Raw genomic sequence first — 12269 nt, forward strand, 5'->3', positions numbered from 1 at the left:
CGAACCTGCAACGTCTCTAGACCTTTCACAAAAATGTTTGTTCTTGCTCTGCAAACCAAACCTCCACAGCTTTTATTACCTCCTCGTTGGAAGAAAATTTACGTCCTTTTGAACTTTTTTTCAGTTGAAGAAAAAGATGATAGTCGGATGGAGCCAAATTTGGTGAACAAGGGGAGTGTTCTAGTAATTCAAACCCTAAATCACGAATTTTTTGCATGCCAACATGAGATTTGTGTGCTGGGGCGTTGTCCTGCAAAGACAAAACACCTTTGGATAGCTTTCCGCGTCTTTTCTCTTAATTTTTTCCCGTAGTGAGTGGTCAGTAAAGTCGGAGTAGTAATATCCGATTATTGTTCTACCCTTATCCAAAAAATCAATCATGATTACTCCATGGCAATCCCAAAACACTGAAGCAAGAACTTTTCTAGCAGATTTTTGGACACGAAAGTTCTTAGGTCTTGGAGAACCAGAGTGTCGCCTTTCCATCGACTTTTGCTTTGTTTCTGGATCGTAGAAGTGTACCCAAGTCTCATCCATAGTAACAATTCGGTTTAAGAAGTCTATATGGTTCTCAAATCGAGCACAGATCGAATGCGATGCTTCTACCCTTGCACGCCTTTGGTCAACATTCAAACATTTGGGGATCCATTGTGCAGCAATTTTTCTATATCCAAATTGACGTCAACTATATGATGAACGCGTTCGTATGGAATATTCAGTGCTTCAGATATCCGTTTTAGCCCAATTCGACGGTCTGATAAAATTATGTCATAAAATGCATCGATATTTTCGGGGACTGAAACAGAAACTCGCCTTCCCGATCGGTCATCATTTTCAAAGGAAAATTTACCCTCTTCTGAAACTTGCAGTCCAATTTTTCACGGTCGCATACGAAGGACATTGATCACCCAGGGTATTAACCATATCTTCTTAAATCTGCTTACCTCTTAATCCTTTTAAATACAAGTACTTGATGATGGCTCGATACTCCAATTTTTCTATTTTCACAATTTCGGTGGACATCTTTTAATTTATTGCGTAACTCTGGTTCACTTTTTTGACCTCAAACTTCACACTTCTAATGAGTTATTGTTATGGTAACGCAATATTTTTTTTATGCATGGTTCTGGTCTAGTCTAACTGGATATCAATACATCCTCGTAAAAGTCACATCATCTACATAGGTCGCGATTGACTTATACATGTTCGGCATAAATTGTTTAGAGGTAACAAATCAATGAGTGGAAGAAAGATGTACGAACAAAACCAGGCGCGAAATAAAGTGAACAAATATTTCTACTCCTCTCCCACCATTTCCCCTTCTATTTTCCTCGAATCTTTTCACGTTAGTAGCAAGTCTCGATCTCGCCTTTACATTCGACCATAGACAAAGGAAGGAAAGACAAACAACTCTCATTGGTCGTTTAAAATGCTGATCGTGGCGCCCCGTCCGGCAGTAGACGGAACTAATTGTGTGAAATAGCGCTATAGTAGAAAAAGATGGAATATGTTTTCGCCATAACATAACCTAAATTCCAAATTTCCTTTTGTTTTCAGATTCAGTTGTATTTTCAGATGAATCTAAAGTCATAAGTCAAGTTTTCGCCAATGTTTTCTAGTATTTTCAAATAATTTGTTGTGATTTTAATGCATACATGGGTTTATATACTGCAGTGAATACATCAATTTTATCAACAAGTTTCATCAGATAAAAAGACAAACATCTTTCTTTGAGTTGAGGCACGGATTATATTGTAATATTTTGATTTGAATATGAATTTTGTGCAGCAATCTTGGAGTTTAGAAGTAGATAGGAGCTACTATATCTTCATTCCATTAGATCCTTTAGGTTTACGTGTAAGGGTAAGTATTAATTCTTAGTTCTTAGCACCTATTTTCATAATCGACCAGTATGGCATCATTAAAATTTCAGTTTTCACTCTGCATCCCAAACTGTTCGAACAAAAATTACACGGGGTCAAAAACGAAGAAGCACTTTTTTTGATCTTCAAGTACAAAACATAGATGGGATAATGCAATCGAGTCAGTTATTCATTCCAATTGATTTTTTAATAAAAATAGTATGATTTAGGAGGACCATTTCAGTCTAAAAAATTAGACTAAAACAAGGCCTTTAGCTCTACCGGATTTTTAAATTTTTACAGTGCATTCAAATCGATGGAGGTTTGAAATCATCTGGTGCTCGGTGGAGATTGAATTTTCCAAATCTAGACAATAATAGTTAGCCGAGTACTAATTCAACATGATCAAATTCACCAAATGCAGTGACTTTTTCCTCTTTGTGATGAAAAGGACAGAAATTTTGAATAAAATTTATATGAAGCGTAGGAACCAGTTGTCACATGGAGAAAAATTTTTGTTTGATATCAGTAAACATCAATAAGAGCAGCTGTCTGAATTGAAAATAATCCATTGAATAGTCCAAACATACATTGAAATTAGCTACATTAGCTTTGTATGAACGATTTTTCACTCTGTTCCAGGTTATGTGAATCAGATGGCTTATGCTGGAGTTCTGCCAATGAATCGAAGAATCCAATTCATTATGTACAGTCTTCAAATTGGACGTTCTTTTGTTCAATAATTTGGTAATATATACAGAAGAATATCTTATTTGACATAACTGAATTGTTTCATTACCTCTTGTTGGAAAAATCAATATGTATTATAATGTGTAATAAAAAGTATATCATTATTTGTTGAGTATCATATCTGAAATCAAAGTTTACAAGATGAAAACATCACTGAAGATTGATAATGAACTGTAATCAACATATCAGTTTATTATCAATTTTCAATTAAGGTTTTAATTCAAATTATTCCGAATTATGATTTGAGGCGCCAAAATGGGAATTCAAAAAGAGCAATACGCCCCCTGGTGTCAATTTTAATAACAAGTTAGTTAAGATCTACTGCCGATGAGGGCGCTTCAATCAGGCTTAATTTATTTTACCACTGAGTCGGCAGTCTTTTCTTTCTTTCTCTATGCATTCGACCGCCATGCGCCAGCTGCTCGTCTCATTAATTCATTTCAATTGGGTAAATTGTTCTAGAATTATTTCTTCATTCATATCCCATTTTCTGCTACTATGGCGAGACGTCTGCCGGGTCAAGCAGTTATCAATATTATTCTAATTATACATTCGATGGCACCAAAGTAGCCATTGAGGATTGAAATAATCAGTCGGCATATTAGTAAAAAATGCTATGAAATTCATCGAAGCTTTCGAAATACGCACCCAAACGCCAAATATCCTAAATAAAAAGATTGCGGAAGAAAAACAAGACGAATGACGGCCAATCTATCGATTCGTCGTGGAAGGAAAACATAAAAATCAGAATAGGCAATCTGAAATGGTCTTAAGTATCCATATTTGGCACGTATATGTTATGAGTAATGGTAGGGTCCCCACGTCCCGACTATATTTTATTTGTTATCGGATTTGCCGTCCGTGAGCATTTTCCCGAATGACTGTTTGCGGTTTTCATCGAATTACATACACATACACTTTCTATATTTTAATATTGAATTGGCCTGGGGGATATTAGGTGCCATTCCATTGTTTATCTCCTTGGAGTTTGTAAATATACGTATTGGTTCGAAAAGTTTAACTATGAACATCTAACTTTATCAATAAAACCATTTTATATTTCTGAAGTATTTACTCTGATAAAGAACCTTAGATTCGAACATGACGAAATATTTGTAACCTTCCTGAAATGTTCACAGTCTTCGTTGTGAGGCTTGTGCATTTCGAAAAACTAAGGAAAAAAATGACCATTTTCTATCAACCGAATACAGGGTGTTTGGTGCACGGACCGAAAGGATTTTTAGGGGGGTTGGGCGGGGTAATGCGCTAGTTTTTCCCGATAGATCGTATGTTCTAAGTGTGATGGTAGTTCAGATATGTTATTTTTTAGTTTTTTTTTTAATCACCCGAAATCTTGCTTTTAAACCGTCATAACTTTTTTGTTTGTGGTGTAATAACACAAAATAACTCATGCGTGTATTCTGCAATGTATCCTTATACTGAATAAATAATTATATGATACAATTAATATAAAAAAATTCTGGGCTTTCAAAGTCGGAAATCTGTCTAAATGTTTATAAGAGTGTCAACTTTCAAATTCATTACAAAAAAAACTGGCCGTTAGTTCTTTTGTAATGACTTCAAAAGTTGTTACTTTTCATAACATTTACACATATTTCTGGCTTCGAAAGTTCAGAAGTTTTTATTTTTATTTTAGTTGTATCAAGTAATGATTTAATTAGAATAAGGATACATTTCAGAATACAAACATGAGTTATTTTGTGGTATTACACCACAAACAAAAAAGTTATGACGGTTTAAAGGAAAGTACTAGTGAGGAAAACAACTAATCGTTGGTTTCGAGAAGTGCGGAAGAGCAGAAAGGATGAAAATGTATATCGAGCCCGATGAATGAGTATAAGAATGTATCAATGAGAGTACAAATTATAATGAGTAGATCATACCAAGTTGCAGGTTTCTATGCGGACTACGGACTGATTGCAAGTAAGCACGATTAGAACGTCCATCAGAAAAATAGGAGATACAATTTATAAATTATTAAAGGTACAAGTCGAGAGTAATAATAAGGGAAATAATTAATCGTTGGTTTTGAGAAACGCAGAAGAGCAGAAGGCTGAAAACTAACATGTATATCGAGCACGATGAATGAATGTAAGAAGGTATCAATGAGAGTACAAATTATAATGGGTAGATCATACCAATTTAGTGTGGACCAGAGCCGGCTTTCCAAGGTAGAACTAAGGACGAGAGACCATCAACCAGTATCATGGCTTACCAATGACCGTTGAACCATATGTAAGAAGTTCACATCGTGTTCTGAAGGAAAACTACTAGGTAAATCCAGGCCCCAGGGTCCACCCTGGAGAACAAGAGGATTCCTTCATCTGAAACTCGACAAGTCATATGTGAGAGGTGAACATCAGAGTTGTCTTGAAAAATGAAATACACTGATTCAAATAAAAGAATTGATCATGAGAAGACAATGAATCAGAATTCCTTATCAATGAGGAGACGTGAGAAGAATTCAATTCTGGTGGTACATACCCATTTCCATGTGAGAAAATCTAGAGAGGTCTATGTAAATTATAGAAATATAAATCTCGAAAGAAGCTGCCTAAAGCTTAATACCACTACAGGTCGAGATTCGGATATCTAGAACGGCTCGACATGATCACATTCCTATACCTAGAGTATCCAGACTCCGGACCACCGGACTCTTTCCAAGTTCTGAAGACCTTCAAGTGACTTACGAATGAACTTTCTCTGTGTACTCTCCATTGATCCACGATCCTCCTATTTATGTAGGTTCAACCTGCTAGGACGTAAAAGTAACAATATCAAAATCTCCCTATCCATATTCGCTAGATATGTACTCAGTTCACTCTCCCTTGCACTCAGATTTTCCGGAGAAACAGAAGTGTTCGAAGTGTGGATCAAATCCCCAATTACCCCCAAATACGGTAAAATACGCGGAACGGCATTCATGTATTCCAGAAATACCGAACCCGAACACCCAAATTTCATCAATCTATCCTCTTTCAGTAGAAAATAATGGTGGAAATGGAGATAAATGGAAAATGTATATTCTGCATCGATTTCCCGATGTCTCTTTGATTTATGCAGGTAGAACGTGAAATATGCTAAACGCAAAACGTAAAGACGTACGATCCACCAGATGAAATTTATAAGTACGCCCGGATTGTGCAAAAAAACTTCACAGAGCCGTATTTATATACGGCACATTTTATGGTCCTATAAAATCTATTTTCTCGGAGCAGTGCTTAAACGAGATGAACATAAAAGATGCGGATTCGAAAATCTGAATATCAATGGAGATCCGGAATAATTGATCCCTTGAGCTCGGATTCCAAAAATGGAATTCACTTCATTAACTTCTATCGGAGTTTTACCAATTCCTTATGAACGATTTAACCTTTTTTATTCATACATGCAACTCGGCCTCATTTAAAAATAGTTTAAAGTAATTGAAACAAGTATCGATCTCGATATTAAGTCATACTGAAACGATGCATTTAACGATTAACTTTTCTCGAACATTGCAGGTGTTCCCCAGAGATCTGTCCTGGGGTGATCGGTGATCATGGTTTTCGACAAATACCCTCCTTTTGAATGCCAAGCTGAAAAGAGCAAGAATATGGATTTTTCAACAAGTCTGGGGTAATCAGACATCCTCACTCTGTAATCGTTTGGGCAAGAACGTCTTCCTCCTTAGGAAACTGGCGAATTGAGTCTCAGGAAATGTCCTTAGTAGCTCTTATTTCTCGCTTTGCCAGAGTGTTTTGTTATACCTAGCCTTAGCGTGGGGTCACTACACTGGCAAGCTGCAGGTTTTCCGTATGCAGAGGAGAGCCATAAGAATTTTAGCTAGTTTAAATTATAGGGATGATTGTTAGGAACTAAACTGAGATGAAAATAGAGTAGGGCATCTATATCATTGACATTACTTCAGATATGTCAAGCGCTATTCCTGTCTGCATGTCACTGGCTTAGGGTATTTTCTTCAATTTTTTCTTTTTATACATGGTGTGCATGTAAGCAGACAACAAATTCCTATTATTTGGCGAAGAATTTGCAAACGGTAGAGTTATCCAGTAATTTTGTCGCCTGAAAGTATGAGGTAGTAAGCGTCAAATCCGCAATATATAATAAACTGAATAGGTAATTATATTTAAGTGACGTTTCGTGCAAGGATATATAAACAAATTATCTGAAATGGCTGACCTTTCCTGCAGCTCGTTCTGAATGAGAAATCCATCTTCATGTAAAAACAGTTGGTAAGTATACATTTTCGAAAATACACCCTAACCAACGACGCATCCTCAAAAGTTTCTGAAATTCAGTTTATATCCGCAGAATATATTCCCAAATGGACGATATTCAAAAGAATATTGGTTCTCAAAGGTGAATATTTCACGTCTTCTCCCAGAAGGATTGATCTAGTTCGCCTTTTCATCCTCCTTCCGTACAAGTGCTTCGTATGTGTCGGTCGTATTTTGCCGTCCAACTGCTAGTTTATTCATAAGGCTGCAGCTTTATATTTTATTTAGTACTACTCAAATCCAACAGCAGCATAAATAGACTCACGTTGCCCTGTCACTACATTCCATATTATAATTCAAGAGAAATCTGCAATATTTACTCTAAGTGCTAACAACATACGGCCGCTTTGCTAGTGAATCATTAATGAATAGGTCGCGTAAGTTCAGATGATCAGATTAACACTATTCATACCAATGAAGTTAGTTAGTTTTCTCTATTTCATCTATCCTTCTTTTTTGTCACCATTAAAGGTCATGAATGAATAATATATTCATCAAAATAAACTAATGTATTTTACGATTTAAATAATTTTTCACGATGGAGCTACAATCCATGTGGATTGAAATCCACCTATCATATGATAGGTGGAATTCATTTTCATTTTGAAACACTGTAAATGATTGTGAAGTTTGAAAATTAAACCATCTTTTCACACCGTATCGTACGACGATGATACATCTACAAATGCGGTTCCTGTTTTGTTCTTATAATTGAAACCTGTTTCAATGAAAGTAGTCAAGCTCAGAACAATTTCTATTCTCCTCAAAACCTCCCTGGTAATTTTGTTAAACATCCTCAACATAGGTTTAAATTGGTTCAATTATTCTAGAATTTTGAAACGGACACCCAAAAAACTTATAGGATCCATGCTTCAAAAGGTAATTTCGCTTTTCCAAATTCAGTTGCAAAATTACCAGAATTCAAAATATCATTATAAAACGACAATAACTAAGATAAAGCTTTTTTCCCCAAGTACTTCATGTATTCAGTATAAATGCCATCGAACATCGAATCCAACAGATTTTCGACATTTTGTGCATCTAATTGCATATATTAATTCATCCATATTGAGAGGATTAGAAATAACATCTACAACAGATGCCGATCTTCTTAATCTATGTAATTTCTTCTTCATGTGTTTGATACATTTACAAGTCGGCGAGCAATCAGTTCCGGATTCACATTTGAAGGGGCTTTAGTCAGAGGAGCAGCTTCTCCTAATTTCTGTAATACACCCCAAGAACTCCTACTCGAATGAGCAAAATTCATATAAGACACAATATTATTATTTTCTTTACGATCTACATTGATAGATTTCAATAATGCATCTGATCAATATAATCAAAATTTCTGTTTCCGTTGACCAACCAGGGATATAATTTTCGAAAAATTCCTTTGGAATATATTTTTTGCAATATCTACAAATAATTTTTTTTATGAGAACGACGAAACCATTTGATATCACTATCAACCTTTTCCTGAAATTTGTCGCAACGAGCTTGTAGTTCCATCTAGCCTTAGGTGAAGATGCATTTCTATTAAAAATAAAATTACCTGAAAAGAATAAAATCGGTCTGTGTTGACTGTATGCGAAATTATTAAGAACCGTCTGTGATAAATTGCAAGAATATCATTGGCATAAGAGCAAGTAAATAATAATTTCTCCTCAGAATATTTAACTCATAAAATACTTTTATGAATGTTTCAAAATGATGAATCAGCTAGGTATCATGAATAAAAATAGGTACAATTTCTTGAAGTAGATATTGAGATCAAGTTCTGTACATCCAGAGGATGTACATACATTGTTGTGATAATTGAACTTTTACGGTAACTTGATTAGACGTATGTAATTTGATAGAGTAACAGCGGGTTTCATAAAACTTTGATTGTCCGATCAACGATTTGACAGTCACTCGATTTCTGAAACGAAATCACTGAAACCTTTTCATTTCTGAATATATAGAAGACGTAGCAATTGAGAATAATTGAATGGACGTATGAACATCATAATTTGGTGCGAGAATGATATTCCGAATGATCATGACTGAATTATCGATTGAAAACAAATTGACGTCTGTTCGTCAATCAAGGGTTGATTCCCCGATCAAGCTTCATGAAACCCGGGGTTATTAGAGTCATTCGGGGTAACTGAGCGCAGTGGGTAAGTGTGCACAGTGCGTATATCTCGACTATGCAATGTATGAAAGAGGGGTTCATTAGGGTGAAGCAAGAGTGCAGAATCCCCAAATTAGTTTTTCATAGGAGTGCGCCGTGCGACGTTTCGTTAACTTTTTATTTGCAATCGATCAAATTCACTAGTTTTCTTGTTAATTTTCAGCATCTCTGCAAATTCAGCCAGGTCCAAGTTCCGAGTCCGACAGTGTTAAACAATATTTTATTCAATCATGGGTATATTAATCTAAATATATAATAAAAAATTTTAGGTTCTCTTAGCTGCTCAACTCTATAAGAACGTCAATTCAAATTTTGGCTTACTGGGGAAAGTGTGCGCGGGTAAGTGTGCGCATAGATTCATTATATGGGCATTAGTTCAGTGAGGAATAAATTATGACATTGTTGATTTTCTTGGTTAAGACTCGATCAATATTGTCCTATTTGTTCGAAAAAATATGAAGAGCCACCAGCAGGGGAATGTATCAAGTGTTGTGTTCACCAGGAATTGTGGCACGAACAATAGTGCGGTGCTTATAAAAAGGCGCTTCTGTATTGACAATAGACAGCATTTCTTTAATATTGTAACATTTTGATGACATTATTTTGTAATTTGTTTTGATTGTGTGGTTCACTAAGCACTGCGTTTACTTACCCCGTGTGGGTGCGCACACTTACCCGCAATACGGGGCATCTGATCGCACTCCGACTTTCACCACTAAATTTCTTTTTGCGGAAAGTAAACGTTATTGTTTGTTGACTTTTTGATGTTTTTTATAGATTAGAAAATTCTCTATCTTATGAATATGTTTTAATTTTCCTAGCTTCAACATTTGAAACAGGGTATGGCTTGAAATGCAAAAGTGCGCACAGTTGCCCCGAATGACTCTATATTTAAAACTCATTTGGATGAGTTAAATCTTATACCAATCTATGAAAACACATATCCATCGACGGTTTTCTTGAGAATGCATCCATGTTCAGTGGTTTCAGCTAGAATAGCTGCGTAAGTGAAAGGAAAGGCGACGAGTGGCCATACCAAAAAAGTCTTAATTCCAACATCAGGATGTCCTGTGCACTGAAACATCTCATATTTAATTCGCAAAGAATAAAATATCGTCCGATTCTCTGGGACAGCGTGCCTCGTAAAATAGTAAACTGAATAAAGTTGAATTCAGCGGAAGGAAGCGAACGAGCGCATGGCCTTCGCATCAGATTTCCTGACCGTTCATTTGCCGCTTTAACAGAGGAAAGATTCTAAAAATGATGGATGAGAAAATGCGTCCGAAAAATGTGGCCGGAATAACATAAGCCGCTTTGTGGAATTTCGCCGGCAGCACCGGCCTTTGTGGGTTTGGATCTAAATGTAGGTACGGATTTTCGACGTGATTCTGCCGCAAAACCATCAGTCGCGATTAAATCATTGTTTTTCAGTTTTCCACGGTTTTCACTATTTTCATTGTTCATTTCATCATGAACAACGGATGATGTATTTATTCATTGGTATTAATTCCATGGAAATTCAGTACTCCAGTAACGTCCTTAACTTCTGGATGAAAATTCCAATATCGAAACATGATCTGGTCATTGCTGCTATATGATTTGTTATTATTACTTATTATGACACTACCTTTGCGGCTTTCACACTCATCTATACAGAAGAACATTCACTTATCCCAGATATCTCAGATAACAAAAGGATTAAGCTCTGTTTGAGCCCTTTCCAGGTTTTCGGGCTCGTGGTGGTGGTCGGGTTCGGGTCGGCTCCTTGCTGTCGGTTGGAATCCTGATCCACCCGCACTTCCTGTCGGAGCAGACGGTGTTCCTCTACATTCCCCATGTATACTTGCGTACAGTTCTCGCCTTTCCTAGCAGTACCGCTTTCTGCATGACTCTATAAATATTTTCGTCCAACTGAAGTTTCCTCAACTTCTCTGATAGTTTCTTCGGTATCAGCCTGTAGATGAAATTACAATAGGTCTTAATATCTTTCAACTTCCACTGTCTCCTGGTTTATTTCTCGAGATCTCTGTATTTTGAGATGCATATCTGAAAGATTGTTATTATTTGGAATCGCTACGTCGATGAATAGTGCTCTGCTCTCATCCTTATTCAGCAATATGAGGTCAGGTCTTTTGTGAATTATTTTCCGGTCTGTGAGAACCGTGCGATCTCAGTGGAGCTTGTGATGATCATTTTCAAATACAGCATCCGATGGTACAGGGAACTTTTTTTGAACTTGAAGTTGGTATTTTATGGCCAATTCTTGGTGAAGAATCTTGGCAACACCATCAGTTCTATTCTTGTACTCCGTGCCCGCGAACTTCTGACTTTCCCCGGTGATGTGCTGGATAGTTTCATGTGTCGCACATCCATAAGGACTGCTATCATCCTCCACTGAGGCATCCATGGCGATATATTCCATGTAGTTCCTTGTTGGAATCACCTGATTCTGGATGGCGAGCATGAAACCCTCTGTCTCAGGAAACAACCTTCCGGAAGTCAACCAGTAGTTCGACACAGATATGTCGATCACGATTGAGCTCGTTCTGGTGCCTTCCATACCAATCAGTTTCTGCATTTTGCTTTCTGCAGAGTGTTCGATGATTTCTAAGTGTTCCTGTTGTAGCTTCAACGGAGTGGAACTATCAGCAACACAAACTACTCGATGGATTTCTGACGAAGCAGCCTTGTTCAGGAAATATTTTCGAATTCCTTCAATTTCCAGAGACATACGGTTGGACAAATCAACAATTCCTCTACCCACCAAGGTGTCGTGGCAGCTCCGTCCGTTCTATTGAGCTTTTGGGGTGATGTTTATTGTGTTTTGTCAGCATCGTCCTAATTTTTCTCTGTAAGGCTGCTAAATCGGTGGTGGTCCTAGAGATGATACCGAATAAGTAGCGCAGTGCTGAACAAGCGTAGGTATTGATCGCTTTGATCAGATGCTTCCTGTTATTATTATTCTGATTCTCCATAAGTACCGGAGTACCCCTCTGAAGCTCTGGGAGCTTGTACGAGTTCGGATAACCAGTTGTGGTTTGTGTAGGCTTTGTTACTGTGTCCTTACGCCATCTTAGGAATAGCACTGTTAATTTTAACCTAACAGTGAATGATGGCCCGTACCCATATAGATTAGAAAATTTCTTCTCTAGCCTGGGATTGAACTCAGTACCTTGC

General features: G+C 36.9%; 1 long non-coding RNA gene across 1 annotated transcript; it reads left to right on the forward strand.

Annotated features, from left to right (window-relative positions):
* Positions 1-1388: 1388 nt before the first annotated feature.
* Positions 1389-2716, forward strand: LOC123310031. Its single transcript, XR_006537318.1, has 2 exons — positions 1389-1863; positions 2505-2716. It is a non-coding gene; the product is annotated as an uncharacterized LOC123310031 (long non-coding RNA).
* Positions 2717-12269: the final 9553 nt, after the last annotated feature.

The sequence above is a fragment of the Coccinella septempunctata genome, chromosome 3, assembly GCF_907165205.1.
Source record: "Coccinella septempunctata chromosome 3, icCocSept1.1, whole genome shotgun sequence".
NCBI classification, from domain to species: Eukaryota; Metazoa; Arthropoda; class Insecta; order Coleoptera; family Coccinellidae; genus Coccinella; species Coccinella septempunctata.